The sequence below is a fragment of the Platalea leucorodia genome (genome assembly GCF_965183815.1).
Source record: "Platalea leucorodia genome assembly, chromosome: 10".
Taxonomy (NCBI): Eukaryota; Metazoa; Chordata; class Aves; order Pelecaniformes; family Threskiornithidae; genus Platalea; species Platalea leucorodia.
In genome coordinates, this window is record NC_138832.1 from 6979139 (window position 1) to 6995885 (window position 16747).

Consider the following 16747-nt stretch of genomic DNA (forward strand, 5'->3'; position numbering starts at 1 on the left):
TACTCTGCATTAAAGAACTATATCCTTATAACTTACTATTTTGCTACTGTTACATTGCTACAAAAAAGAATGCTATGTTTTGGAAGCTACCTTAAATGCATTTCCTTTTGAATTCCTTGGTATTTTCTTTTTCTTATTCTGCCAGTTTAGTGGCAAATAGCTGCATGAATAGCTGAGTACTCTTTCAATGCTTTGATGTGCTGGTCTGCAACAATTTGGTTAAAAATGTTTGGGGAATGAAATGCATTTCTCCATTTAAACAAAAAAATCCAATAGCTTTTCAGTCAGGTGAAAAAACTCTGTGTAACTAACTAGAAGGAGATAAGGTTCTTATTTGTAACTTATTTATTTTGTGATATTTTAATGAGCTATTACCCTGGTTACTGCATGCCAAAGAAATTGTGGATATTTTTATTAACTGCATATGTGTAATATTTTGGAATATCTTATTATTTTTAGAAGTCCAGTTTTAATGGGGAATTTCTTTTCCACCTTGTACCTGTAAACAGGTCCTCCACAGAATTGTCAGTATTTTCACTTTTTAAAAAAAAAAAAAAAAAAAAAAAAAAAAAGGCAGAATAGAAGTATTCTGCATGCTTATCAGGCTGATGTTTTTCAGCCTGAGGTTGACTCTTTCATTAACCCCCTCCCTTCCATGAAATAGGACATGTAAATATTCTGTGTATATCTAGGTAAATGCCACACTTCCAAAATCTGATTGTATCTAATTCTGTACTAAGAAGAACTAGTAGGTGCAAAGACAGTATGTGCCCTCACTGGCACAAAAGTACTAGAATCCTTTGGAATGTCTTAACATCGTAATTCAAGATGCTACATACCCACGTGGGGAAGAGCACCAATGTGTGGCATTTTTGTTGGTTTACTTTCTTTTTTAAATCCCCCATACCTTACAAGAAACTCAAGTTAGCATTAAAAGAAAAGACTGCAGGTTTATGACTTCTGTACAGTATCAGAAAACTTAAGTCCTCACAGCGCAGCTACCTTTAAGACATCTGATTTTTCCAGAGAGATTGCCATTTGATTTGTAATGACTTGAAGCCCTGCATTAGATTTCCTAAAAGCCTGACCTTTGTAGATAGTTGTTTTGGTGTTTGGGGGTTTTTTTCTTTAAAAAAAGACACATAAGCAACAAGTTACAATCTCTAAAGAAGTTTTCTGTACTAATATTGTAAAATATTTTATTTGCTATATTATGATTAGTTCAAGCCCCTCCGTTGTTATCTGTCCTTTCCTTCTGCTCTTCCATGAATGCCTGTGACATCGTGCACTACCCCATTCTTCATCACACTCTTTCTCTGAGCAGTCTTCCTTAGTTTCTGTGAATGTGGGAAAATGTTATGTCATGGGTAGGTAAATCTGGTTTGCTTATACCTTCTCCAAGAGCTGAGGATTATATCTTACTGGCCAATGCTTGCAACTCTGCCTTAATGTCTTGCTGCTATCATCTCGCAGTCTACCACCTCTCGTTGTTTCTTGACTACAAAATGTGTTTGGAGCCGATTTGGCATTTCTTTAATTTAGAGCAGGAATGTGCTTAAGGATAGGCTATAATGCAAACTTTCTGTATGTTTATAAAATTAAAAGGGAATAATAATTTCAAACATATTGCATCTGCTGCTGTTTTATGGAAATAACAATTTTATGCAGCTCCATTTAACACAGAACTAAAACTGAAAACACAGTTTATTAATTTAGCAGGTTGAGCTTTAAAGAGATTTTTGTCCTGCTGCAGAAAAGGCATTGCAAAGGAAAACTTAAGGAACCAAAACAATAAAATTAAACAAAACAATCATAAGTTATCCCTATTCAGGAGGAACAAGTTCAGTGCTGCCTTTTAAGGAAGAAAAAAAAAAAAAAAAAAGACAAGGAAAGGCAAACTTCAAGATGTTTTGAAAACTAACAACACATTCATATCTGTAGTTCTCTTCAGGAATGGGATTTTTTTTTTTTTTTTTTTTTATCCTTAACTCATTTTCATGTTTGAATACAACTGTCTCAAACTTGTAACATGAGGCAGTTTAATAAGCTCAAGATGATTCAATGCAGTATTAAAAATTAAGCTATGTTAACAGAAATGTATTGATTATCAGCTCTGGAGGAAACCTCCTTTGCATCTAACCAGTGTCTCTAAACAGTTTGGGTTGGCTTTTTTTTTTGTTTTGTTGTTTTGGTTTTTTTTTTTTTTTGACCTGTCAGCTGCTTTTTGTTATTGGACCAGAAATGGATCATAATTGAAGAAGGCTTCAGTAAGATGCAGCTCATAAACAAAATGTCGTCTTTTGTAAATTATCTCATGGATGAAACTGTATAATGTCTACATGTGTTGCATTTATGGTGTAAAGGAGGTTCTAGAAGCAGAAATTTTGGACTTCAATTATTACCTTTTAATTCCCTGCTATGTATTTCAGTGATCATGTGACCATGTGCATGATAGGTAGGATGCTTACACTGTCAGTCAAGCATGGTCTCAAACTTTTCCAAGCCCAACTTGTCTGCTATTAAGAGGTCTTGAAATGGCTTTTTTGTTATGCAAGTGCTTACAACTTTTCCTCTTGTGAAATAGTTATTTACTTCAGAAATGTTTTGTAGCTATAAATACTTTAGGGAGTGACTACATCAAATGACGCTAATTGAAACCACGTATGTGCCTTAATAATAGATGCATGCATGCAAACACTTAAGATCAGCTGTCACAAGCACTATGCTCATCAGTGGGGTATCAAGATAGAATATTGACGCAAGATGTATGTTGTAATGAAGAGCCACTTGCAGATGTACCCCACAGCTGTGCATGCCATTCCTTCTAGGAGGTGTAAAGAAAGGACTGGAAGAGAGGAAATGTAACCCATAGCAGATTGAAGAAGAGATATGGAAAAGCATTCACTGGCCTGATCCTGCCTTGAACTGATAGGAAGAGAATATGAGTGAAAGTATTGTTGGAAAGAAAGCCTGATTCTAATATACATATGAACTATGTGTAGGAGGATGGATTTTGTGATTATCAATGGACTGAAAGAATAACATGTTAGAAGTAAAGTTTAGAAGTCAGATTTAGATGAAGAAAGGATATATAAACACTATTTGTACTAATGTAACTCATAGGGCCCAAGTCATGGGTTAAATTGTATGTAGTCCTGTGTTGTAAGCAGAGACGATAACTGAACCATTTAATGTTATGGATAATCTTCATAACTCTAATCTATGTCAGGTGATGGTATCAGGAGACAAAAGGCAGTATTATAGGATTTGTGAATATATTCCATTTTGAACCTCCATCCATTTTGCAAAATAATTTCTGAAGTTAATTTGCATTCTTATTTCTTTATTGAAACATATTTAGACATCTCAGACCATAAGCTGTGCTGTGGACAGCTGGAGGTTTCTCCATACATAGTTCATGTGAAATATTTTACTATGAAAAGAAGAGTATTCTCTCCAATAGAGCTTACAAAATGGGGCAGATCCTATAAAAAGCCAACACTGTCTTCTGAAATAGAGCAGTATCTCATCTGTTTTTCAACTGTGAAGTTAGAGTCTTATTTTTTGCCTTTGTCCTTCAATCCATATCTCTATTCTAAAGATCCAACAAAAATACTAATACTCCCTGGCAGCATAAGCAGGTCACAACTCAAATGAGCTCTGAATATTGTTCCCAAGGGAACCAAGAACTATGTCACACTTGCTCAATTTCAACATACATATATTCAGAAATTTTGGAAGTGAGGATATACGTTGAAAGTTATGTTCTTAATACGATGAAATATTTTATTATGTGACAGCTCAGCTTGAAATGCTTGCTTGAAGGGAAAATAATGCTTTTTCTTCCCACGACTTATTTGCAGATGATCAGGGCGGGGGGTGTCAGAACTAAAAACACTATAAAAAATATAACATTATTAACATCTAAATATTCAATACTGGATGAATATAAGAATGGAGTATAAACTTTAATTATGAGCACAGATTGGAAAGTTTCCAAAAATATGATTGCAGGTTCTACAGATAAGGGTCTGTAGAAATCAATTTTTATGTCTGTGAGCACAACAGGGTCTTGTATATGGTTGTGAACTTCATGTTAAGTAGACGCTAGTGAGAAATACTGTTTAATGGTGAGATTTCCAGAATCTATCTCCACTTTGTAATATGCACAAGCAGAAAAGAACGTTACAGAAAGTTTCATGTTTACAAAAAAAAAGACAGGCATGCGGTTGCCTAGGGCAACAGAATGTTTTTTCTGACTAATTTGGCTGCATTAGAGCTCTAGAGAGCTCAGATGCTGCTGCTGCAGAGGGAAAGGTCAACATATAGGAGAGCAGCCTTTTTCCAGTGCTGGGATGGCTGCGCCTCTGAGGAGCAGTAGCTATGCTTAAACCCTCTGCTTACCTTGGTGATGGTAAGAACAAGTCAGACTCTGACGTCCTCTCTCCCAGTCTCACACGTTCTCTCGCATCCCTGCCTATAACAGGAGCTGCCCTTCCCTAGCTAAGCCTCAGTCCCATATTTTTGGAGCAGCAAAACTCAATTTTGCCTATGCATTGAAAAGATTTTAGCCAGCAGCAGGAACTGTCTATTCAAGTGGATATTTGTTACAAAATTAACCATTATTTACTTTATGTACTCAAGAGTCAATGTAGTGTCTATGAAAATGTTCGTTACTGGAGAATATCTGTAAAACTGCTTTGACTACCTGAATTCTTTAGCAGTGCCTTCACTAGATTGATGTGTTGGTTTTGTACTGCATGTCTGATTCATAAATCAGTAGTTTTTACCTGCTGCCTAACTGGTTGCAAAGACCTCTTGAGGGGGGCAGGAGGGGAGGGAATAAATATATGATTCTGACAGCTGAATAACTGGTACCAAGGTACGTGAAAATTTTAGTAACTGGAAAAAAAAAAAAAATTCCCAATACAGTTCTCTGCATACGTAAGGAGAAAAAAAAAAATTTGGTAAATAGCAAACCAATCTGAGTGGCAAATGAAATTAGTGATTCTTATAGCTCTGCACATTATATAGAAGGAAATGCGACTCGATACTGTATGTGCCCGTTCCCATTTTAGTAGTAGAGTAGATAAAGGCATAAACTACTGCACTACGTTGTATCTCTAGCTCTCAATGATAAGTAACATCTGTGGTGATTTTTGTACTTTGTTTTCAGCAAGGTAAAAGTCTTTCAGTCTCAAAATGCCTTCTGAATTAGATCATAGTATCAACAGAACATAAAGTTATCCATTAAAAAGCAGCATGCTCGTCAAGTGCCCAGATACATGTGGTTTCTTAGGTAACAGTGAAAAAGGAAATGTTTCCTGTTCTTTTTGATAAAAAAGTATAAACATATTTACACAGGTTGAAATAGAGTGAAAGTAAGTGCTTCTCTGGCTAAAATTAGGGAAGTTGAAAGATTCATGACATGCCATTTACTACATGTCAAAAGTATTTCAGCGACAAAGCTGCTGGACAACAGCATGGGCACTCAGAAAGCTAGACTTTGACAGGAAGAATCAAGTAATTATTGCTTGCCCAAAATGGAGATATAAACACAAAGACCTGAATCTAGCTTACCCCTACTGTCTTACCACTTTTTGATTGTCTACCACAATTCTTTTCTATTAGCTGCGCCTGAAGAAGCTTAGCGTTTTTCCTGCCAAAGTTGCACCCTAGAGTAGAGAATATGTAAAAGGCATTTCCATTTCTCGTTACAGCAAATCTATTCTGTTCTCAGGATTTTTTTTAATAGGTAACTTCTAAATTTTTTTTTTTTTTTTTTTTTTTTTGCTTATTTTGAGTTATAGCGGGTTTTTTTGCTGCTGGCTTTTTTGGGTGTGGGTGGGTTGGTTGGTTGTTTTGGTGGCAGAATATGAGAGAGATCAGGTTTTGGATTGTTAAGCAAATATTTTAGCTAATGCTTTCCAGAAGTATTTGAACTTGGAAAGATGCCTTCACTGCCCTTTTTAAAGATGCTCAGCAAGCTTTTGTAGAACTTAAAGGAAAGTAAAATGTGTATTTTCATGTATGCCCTTATCTTGCTTTTACTGAAATCAATGTCATCTTTCATGGGAGTACCCCTTAACCATAAAAGAAGGATGAGAGTATGCTGTAAACAGAGCTTTGGAGTTCACTGTGTTTTAATGTTGTTTTATCCATTACAAAATATACATGCAAACACATGGGTATTTATGCACAATGAGTGAAATATAATTAACAACATTGCAAAAAATGTTAGTGCTTTTGGTCAACTGGTCCTAAAGATGATGTTTGCAATCCCTGCTCTGGTTTTCATCCATGAATAAACAAATATCAATTTTTATTTGATTACTGCCTGTGCCCATGAAACAGGTTTTGAAAGGAATGTAGCTAACTTATACAGCAGATCCACACTGTCTCCTATTTGAGATTCTATGCATATGCTATTATCTTCAACCAGTGTTTGATGAATTCTACTAGGGATACTTTCCAAGTGGGTCATTATTTTCTTTCTTTTTAGAGGAGTTTTAGACTGCAGCTCTAGATGGCTTTTTTGGCCCTTTTTATGGCGCTTCTTAGGATGAATTTTCTACTGCAAGTTGGGAAGATCTGTAAAATTGTCCAGAATTGTGAAGGGTTGAATAAATAAAATATACTATAAGTTTAATTTTGATCTAACGAGAATGAAGCCATCAGACAAAGCTGTTTCCAAATATTACATGCCCACGAACCTCTGGCTTCCATCTTGAGGCCAAGATGTAGAAATATTGTTATTAAACAGAAACAATTATAAATATACACAATGCTTTGCGTTATAGAGTAAGGGGGGGAAGGTGGGAGGGAAGAAATTCCCTCTTGTTCTTTAACCCATCAAGTAACTCATATCAATGTAAAAGAAAGTCTTTCATGAAGCACAATCAAATTAATACTGCTGGCAATCAAAAGTGAAGTGATAAGATACAGTAAAGCACACAGATGTCAGAATTGAATTTTCATGCTCTCACCCCTCCATCTCAAAAATAGTTTGTAAGTAATGGATTGTGTTAGTGGGAGAGAAGAATTTGCCTGCCTTGAGCTGTACAGATTAATGTAGAGATTTTACAGCTGCAATGGGATTCTTTGAATTTAAAGTGGAGAGGGGACAGTGACTAATAGGACTAATGGAATATGCCTTTAAGAATAGAAGAACAGGAAGAAATACAGAAGACAAAAATATTGGGTAGAAGGAACCGGATAAGAAAGAGAGAAAAATGAGTGCAAGTAAAAATGAAAATGGAGATAATAGTCATGGCTAAATTGTGTGGAAACGCCATGTTGAGTGTTTTAGTTTGCAGCAGATAGATAGGAGTAAACTGGCTGAGGCTGACTGAAACATGGCACAATTAGAATGAAGGAAGTACTAGTCACTTTGATGCTACATTACGTTTCTTGTGGGTTTTTTTCTATTTTTTTAGAAGCACTAGAGTATTAAGGTAATTAATAAAAGAATTTCAGCTTATGCATAATAAATGTTTCTGGATATGGTATTTCCAAAGAAAGCTTGAGAACGTGATCCAACTGCAGTCTTCAGGTTCGAAAAAAACAAAGGGTAAAAAATCCTGTTGAACTTTTCTTACCGGAGTTGAGAGAAGCAAACTTGGGCTTTTTTTGGATGTAATATTGCAAATGACAAAAAGTATACTGGAGAAGGAGAGGGGAATATCTGAGAGGTTTAAGGTACAGAGTGTTCTTCCACATGTACAATTAAGGAAATACTAGAGATAAATGTGATTATTTGACTACAGAGGGAAAAAAAATGCTTACTTTCTGCTCTTCAGTCTCCAAGAGCTTTTTCATTCTGAGTGTTCTTGGAATATGCTACTCTGGTGAATAAAGAAACATTTTTTGTCATTTATGTGCCTGTTAGAGGTATTAAATGCTTTGCTTTCCATATCTCCTCCTGTTCTGTTCTATCTTGCATCTTCTGCATTAGGCCTGAGAGGCTGTTGCTGCTGAGGCACACCGATGTTCATGGAATCTGGGAGAAAGTTGTCTGTCTGCCTTAGGTCCTTTCAAACACGCCAAACAGTGGTTCTCAAGAGGGAAGAACCTAAGAGCAAATAAAGAACAGATTATATTGCGGGGGGGGAACCACCCAAACAACAACTCGCACATATTTGTAGAAGAACGTGCAGTGGCAGGACCCAGTGGCTCCGGTGTCAACATTGCTTTGTGAACTAGGGTCACTTCACAGCACGTTGCGAGTCCAAGCTCTTGCTCTGTTATCTCATGTTTCAATCGTCCATGTCAGGAGGACAGAACATACTCGTAAACAGAGCGGCTTGTTATCTACAGTGGGAAAGATAAATCAGTAGTGTTGCAATACAAGCAGCTAAAGCCTGCTTAACATCAATAGTCCCAAACAATATCTGTCAAACAGAAATCATATGCAAAAGAAGTATGCTACCTGCTGTAAGAAAACACAGTTAGTGATGCACTGTCCCAACACCGAGTCACAAATGTAAGTGGAATACTGGATACAGAATGGCACAGACTGAGATAAATGAGAGGTAGTATAGCAGTATGAACATCCCTGCACTGGATTGCTATTATGCTTTGCTTTTTTAGGGACTGATTCAGTTCCTGCCACAGGCGAGAACAGCACTAAAGGCTAGCCTGAGCTTTTTTTATAATTGCTTAGTAACCCTGTGGGTTGTTGCAGAGGTTGGGATTGCAATTTACAATTGTAATAGTATTCTTGTCCCCCCACATTCTATGATGTAAGTATCTCTGTCACTTTATGTTAGTGCTGTTACATCCACATACAGAACCAGACCCTGTGACTACTAAGTAAAAACACATGCAGGGAAAATATTAACTTAAATAATATCAAAAGGTGCTAAAAAGCTACACTCGCTATTTTATCAATGTAGAAATGAACATTAGAAATATTTTGTTGAGTACTGAGAGTAGGTACTATATGAGCGCTTTTATTGGTTAAAACCGTATGTGTGAAAAATGTTCTCTTCTCATGCCTTTCATTAATCTGGCTCTGTATTTTTGCAGACAACAGTGAACATCAGAAGCAAGATGCCTACTAAGATCATATTATAAATTCTCATCATATTTCTTCCTTGTTTTTTTATTGCTTCCTTACTTGGCTTGACATTTTCATGTGAATAAAGTACAGTACCAACATCAAGTTGTCCTCATGCAGGTTTACAAAGGAAAAAAAAAAAGTCATTTGATAAACATGATGAAAAGGTGAAAGAAAATACTGGAGGCCAAGCTACAGATGGAATTGGCTTTGCATTTTTCCCCCGCTCTTGTTCTTATTCAAAAAACAAATGAATTGGTCAGTTCAAAGAAAACTAAGCTGCAGTTTTGCTAATACCTCTGATAGCTGCTAATGTCATGCAGCATTTCCTGATGTATGAGATTATTTTGCTGTCCTTGCTAAGGTGAAATGAAGAAAATGTGAGTGTACGTATTTTCTTTAAATGGTGGAGTGATTTTTTGTTGTTTTTGCTGTTTCTAGATTTTGAGAGGAGGTGTCAATCCTGAATTTGTCTCAGATCACAAGACTAAGTCATTGTGTTCTGTCCTTGAATGTTTTATGGGAGAGCAAATCATACACAGTGAATAAATATTAAAGAGTACATAGTTATTGCCATGTAAGTATAGTTAAACTGTATTAATTTAATTTGCAAAAGCTATCTCAGACTAAACCTGCTATCAATTTGTGCTTTCTTTCTGTCTCTGTGGTGTTTCATTCTTGTCTTCCCTTTAATTCCCTCAGTTCTGTTACAAATATTCAGGTATGATAGAGAAACCAAGGTCACGTTATGAAGCAAAATCTAATGCTCATCTGTATCCTGTGGATCTTCAGAACAGGACTATAAAGATTTTGATACAGTAAATTTGCACATATAGTAAGAGTTCGATGCAACTCTGGTGAGGATTGGTATAAGAAGAGCCTAGGGGGTAAAAATATGAATAATCCAAAGTTCTAATTGAAATGTCATTTATTCTAGAATATATGGTTCAGGTTCTCTCTACTTTGGATGAGAGATGTTTTGTTTTGGCTTCAGTTGTTCTAATTGTGTGGGTTCTCTTATTTGTTTGTTTGGGGTTTGTGTGTGTTTGTAAGCAACATGAAAAAGATATTCCAGAATATGTAACAGTCTCAGTATTGCATGTCAGTTTGCTCTTGAAATGAATATAGGCTACATTCACTTTGGGCTTGAAGCTTTCAAGGGTTCAGAGTTTTAAACTGGTCCAATTGCTAATTGATGATGCATAAAATTGTACTATAAAACACAATATGAATTTCCTTGCAAACATTCAATTAGGATACAATGTATTTCAGAGTTTTGCTGCATAATGAATCTTATGCTGGATCTTTTTAATCTTGTTAGCAGATCTGAATAAGTGTTTTGTCAGTTGGATTATATTTTCTAGAAAGTCACAGTTTACTTTGATACGGGGGTACCTTCACACTTGCCTTTTTAAAGGAGGTGTTTAGTGAATGCACATACCTACCTAAGCCCTATATGAGGATATTTTTTACTGTTATATCTTCCCCTGTTACAGGAGAAAGAAAAGTATACACCATGACCCTGAGGTGTCTCCTCAACAACAAATATTCCTAGCTAGAATCCAGTGTTTTGTTGGCTTGTTACAGAGCAAGGCAGACCAAAAATCCAGTCTACATTCAGACCTCCCTGACATTCAGGAATACTGGGTTACGTAGTGGTTGTGTTCATCTCTAATCTCTATAGACTCCATAGCATATCAGGTTTTTTGTTAGCACTGACAAGAAACAAACCTGGAAGAAAGTTGTTTCATTATAATGTACTGAAAGAGAATAAACAAACCCTAAAAGAACTTGTTTCACTATAAAATATAAGAAGTCACGTCCCTACTTGAGTTATATTTTTTTTTTTGGAGGCTTTGCATTTCATCTTTATGCTTAATTTTATGTTGTAGAATGCTAACTGATTTCTAAACAGTTTTAATTTAAATTTATGAATTTCTGTTGTCCTTAGTAGGTAATGGTTTAACCAGAGGGGAGAGCTTGCCAAAAATAGGAATATAGATGGGTTGATTTAACTGAGTGGAGGACAAATGTTTGTTTGCAGAAAAACGTTGAACGCCTTCAAGAAACTTGCACGCTTTTGGAAAAATAATTTAAAAGTTCTGTTTGAAATGTTCTGGCTATAGAATTTTTCTTTTTTTCCTTACCGCCACCAGGAGTATCTCTAAAACCAAATCCATTCACAGAGATATCACATTGATGGCAGTGGAAGTTATGACCCTATTCAGTTTTTATGGATAAATTATAATTGTTAAAACCTTTGAGCGGCTTCTGCAAAGGAATTCAATATACATAGTTTAAAAAAAGAAGAAAAGAAAAACCTGCTGTGAAGCCCTGCAGAGCTGAGTGAATGGGGAGCACAAGACAAGTTATCTTTTTAAGCAGAGGTTTTATTGACTCTTCAAGATAACATAAGTAGAAAAAGAAAATAATGTGAGAGCTTCCAAAAATCTTTGTGTAAAAATTGAAAGATTCTATAAGGAAAGGTGACTTCAGCCTGCTCTCGAATTTGGTCATTTCAGTGTTGTTCCTGACATTAAACATGCACAAATTGTGCCAAATGGCAAGTACAGTTAACAAAATAAAATCTAATCAAAATCCAACATTCTTCCTGATCCAGCTGGAATATGAATGTCTGTCCAAAAATGATGCAATTTAATTGTCTATTTATTATTTAAATATGTATCTTAAAAATCAGTACAGAAAGAGAAATAGAATATTGACTTTCCTTCATGATCTTTTCTACTTTATTGGAGTATCTTGTTTAACTTCCAGAAATAGCAAGTGTCTTCAAGAATAAAATACTCCTGTTAACATAGGGCTCATGACAACCTGCTAACCCTGGAGATTTAAGATATGTTATCTAACAGTTGTAAGTGGTGGCACAAGAATGTTTCTATTCTGTTGTTCATCATATGGCAACCACCTCTGAAAGAAAGGGGTATTTCAGTCTTTAGAGCTAAAATCTCTGATTGGAATTTCTGCTGGAACTTCTGTCAAAGGTTTTAGAATGCATTTCTTTTATCTGTGTGTGGGTTTTTTGAGTTTTGTTTTTTTGCTTCCCCCCCCCCGGAGGAAAAATTCCAGAGTTGTTGCCTAGATGCCTACTCTGGCATGATTATGATTGTTTTCTTTGCCATTTCATGTTCATCTGCAGAAATATCTAAACCATGATCTTCCATTTGTGGATACTCAGCCATGCAGTGTATCAACTTCATGTATTGCTACTGACCCCTTCTCCTTTCCTAGCCATGTGAGGAGTCTTCCGCAAAGTATTCTTGGTTTTTTTCAGTAAGAACTTTCTGGTTATTGATCATCTGTTCATGCTTTAGTCCTAATTTTTTTAACATTTTTTATTTAGTCCTTATACTGACTGTATTGCCTTAGCAAATCTATTTGATGGATTTTTTTTTCTCTGCACTTGTTTAATAGTCTGACTGTATGTTTGTTCTAATTGCTTTGAATTTCCTCATCAGTCTTTATAATTTTGTATTATTTTTATTAGTATCATGTTTATTAGCTTCATTTTGGTTTTGGTTTTCCCTACCCTTTATTTTTTTTTCTGCTTTCTTCCCTAGCCTTTATCAGTACATACAATTTTCATCTTTTTCAAAATTTTTCATTTCAGAGGTGAATGTTCTTGTCCTGCATAGTTTTGCCTCTCTTTAATGTCACAATACTGTCAAGCTATTGTTACTGATGCTTCATAATTTACATTTTAACAATTTTTTTCAATACTGTGCGTGTGTATCAGTTCATAAGTATTCACAAATCATCACCACTGAGACACAGGCGTGCATACCTCCATAGCCCAGGAAAATATGTCAGCTGAAACATTAGCAATATGTTTAATCAGCAGTACAGCCAGAGCTCATCTGAGTAGCAGAAATTGAAGGTCTTTGGTTGAGCAGTAAATTCTGCAGTGCGGAATACTTCTAAAGAATACAAAATGTAGCAAATTAAGGGCACCAAACTAAATTTATGGTCAGTATTAACAAATGGGCTGAGTGAAAACTGCCTGGAAATTTATATCCATAAAAAAGGACTTTAAAAATGTTCCAGTTGAACATGAGGTAAGGCATCAACACTGTCTGGTTGATGAAGCAGGCTGACTTCAGTAGCTAGCTGGTTTTCATATACTCACTATCCATTTTGTACAGTGAATTGGCTACTCATTATTAAAATGACCGTTGTAGAAGAAGGGGAATAGTCCTGAATGTTAAATTTACTTGCTTTCGCTACAAATGGTCACTAAACTGGAAATCATTGTGGTGCATTTAGACTCTCCCAAGATTGGTAGTATTTCCATCATATGGATGTCATAGGCAATCAGTGTAATCACTGGTACACAAATGGTTCACTGGTAATCTTATTCTCACGTGAACACAGATTTCCATAAACCAAGGAACTGGGAAAAAGCAAAAACAAAACCCAGAGCTAATTCTATAAACCGGTCGCTAATTAAAGATCCAACTCAGGCTGCTTCACTGTCTACTTCATTGGTTTGACCTAATTTGTTCCTGAAAGAAAGACAAACCCCTTCCTTCGGGGTGTTGTTTCTTTAGTGACAAAGGATCTCAGAATTATACGTGTTCTTCAAAAAGTTAAGACAACCAACAGCTCTGGAATAATACGAGATTTTTTTTTTTTTGTGTGTGTGTACTCATATCTTTTCTCCTAGGACTTTCTGGGGGACCGAGATTCATGCAGATTCCTAAATAGATTTAGAAAACAAAAAAATTATATACCACAGTGTGATGTGGTTTTGGGGCATAGTTTAGCAGACAGGTCTTGGAAGTTTAAGTGCCACAATGTGGCTTGTTTCTGGTGCCAGGAGCACTTCCATTACAAGTTAATTTAGAGGCTTAGCTGTTGAAATAACATCATCATGCTGGGTTTGGAAATTTTCTTCTTCATATTAGATGTTACTGATGTTTCAAAATGCAAATAACACACAGAATAACCCATCCCATGGATTTATTGTACTTTGTCATATGTAGTCTCTAAAACCTTGCTTTCTGAAGCCTTTTGGAAGGGCACTTTTGTTTTTGCTCTTGCTGAGTCAGCAGCAGTTCAACTTCTCTAGGTGTGAGAATGACAGCTAAAGTATTTATTGGCTACAGGTGTTTATACTTACTCATTTTACCCTAAAGCATATGAATTCCTGCTAGCAATTAAAGGTAGTTAGCAGTTTTCACACTAATGTAAACATTTGTACGCAGTAATTAGAGCTTCATCCCATTCTTCCATAATGAAGGAATAAAAATGTTACTGATAGCTGCTATCTAGTACTTCATAACTTATTTGACCTGAACAGTGTCACTGTTAACTGTTTAAGAAATGCTACTCTGATAAAGTTGTTTTGACTTCATACTAGGAATTCGATTTTATTCCTGTGGACTAGTAATGTTTGGACTGCAAATGCATGCTCCCATGGTCTACATAGCTCTGGGATATCTGTTAAAGTTTCTCTTATTGCTTTTGTTTCAAGAATAGGGTCCTCTCTGCGTTTTGCCCAGAAATTTTTGTCCTCTTTTTTTTGAAACGTATTGCAAAGAATCTTATAGTCATCAGTGGCTACAAAAATCTTTATTTGGATTTTTTACTTCTTTCAAGTAATATGAAAGAATCAAAGGAAAAGTGTATAGGAGCAGTAGAAAGCAATTATTTATAGCAAAAAATAGCCATTAGTTGCTATGGAAAATTATTTCAAGAGCCATTTCTGAACACTAATCCTGTATGGTTCTTTATCTTAAGTATCTGGGGAAGAATACCTTTGGTTTGATTTAACGTAGTTCATTCCTGAGCGGCTGATATAAAGGGTGACAAATTCAGGTTCTCTATCCTTTCCAAGTAAATTTTTGGTGTAACTTCAATAATCATTTCATGTAAAACAAGATAATTTCTATCCATGCTAAATGTAAGGCTGCATATAAATCCTTCTTGTACCCAAACGATATATTCTGTCTCTTCTAACTATGTCATACTCTGTGGTTTAAAATTTTACTCAGTTTAAAATTTTTCTTCAAGACACTCAGCACTAACTTGGAATGGGTACAGCACATCCTTACTCTCTACTCAATCAGAAGAATTTGATCATCTAGCTATAACAGGTTTCAGTTTTCCAAAACAATATTTTGTGGATCCTAACCATTAATACTACCTTAGACAATAATTCAGGAAGATTGCTAGCAGAAACAAAAGTGAAAATTTGGTGCAAAAGGTAGGATGTGTTCAGTGTAAACTGGTGCAATGGCAGTGAGTGAAACAGTAATTTAGATGGCGTGGAAAAACTTTAGGTTTTAAACACTCTGAGTACACTGAACAGACATGAATAGTCCCAGTAGACTGCTCATCTGAATCTAATAACTTCTTTCGCAGAAGTTTGGTTTTGTTAATAAAACAGCATCTTCAGTTCATTCTTTAAGACTATCTGTTAATAACCCCCAGAGAATAGAGAATTTTGAGAATACTCGACTTGTTGGTTTATTCTTGTTTCTTTGTGACAGGTCCATTAGCTAGATCTTTATATGCTTGCTTACATTTTTTAATATTCATTTCAATTGGTGACCCAGACTGTTGAGATGTGAAAATACAGTTTCATTAAACTGAAGTATGCATCACTTAGAGGCAAGTTACATTGATGATTAAGTGAGTATGCAAATTCAAAGAGTTATAAGCTTAATGCAGACGGATAATACAACACGAAGATAGGTTAAAAGGGTAAGAGAAGGAAGGACAGAGGTCAGCTTGAACAAAAAGATGAATGAACATTTCCCAAGTTCACTAGTGCAGAAGGGAAAAAACATATTAGATACTTTAACTACATGTGGAAGATGGTCTTTAATGAGAATAAAGTATTTCAGAATCAATGCTTTAAGTGATCTGAGGTAGACTTTGTTTTGACTTGGATATTTTACAGTTACAGCACTATTGGAATTTACCAGTCAAGTCTAGAATAAGAGGGACTTTGAAAAGATTTACAGAGAATTTACATGTGGCTGAGCTGTGTCTGTGGCCTGTGTGGAAGCTCCACTGACCAATGCATTTCAGTAATGTGGATCCTTCCAAAGTGAATGTGAAGAAAACTTCTTCGCATTCAACTTGGAGAAGAGAAGGCTCTGCGGAGAACTTATTGCAGCCTTCCACTATGTAAGTGGGGCTTATAAGAAAGATGGAGAAAGACTTCTTACCAGGGCCTGTAGTGACAGGACGAGGGGTAATGGTTTTAAACTGAGAGAGGGTCGGTTTACATTGGACATGAGGAAGAAATTTTTTATAATGAGCATGGCAAGACACTGGAACAGGTTGCCCAGAGAAGTTGTGGATGCCCCATCTTTGAAAGTGTTCAAGGTCAGGCTGGATGGGGCTTTCAGCAATCTGATCTAGTGAAAGATGTCCCTGCCCATGGCGGGGGTGTGGACTAGATGACCTTTAAAGGTCCCTTCCAACCCAAGCCATTCTGATTCTATGAAAATTGCGTTTTGTGATATGAGTAAATGGGGCTGGCATTAGTGTTACTTGCTGACATTTCCTTGTTTGATTTTTGGTATGCTTTGTATTGAGCACATGTAAAAAGGGCTGTTTCATAGCATGGTGTTAATGACATGATTTCGGAAGTGTGCATCTAGGTCACGTGCTGCTGTGAAAATGAGTGACTAAAATTCTGAAAGTTACCAAGTACATAAT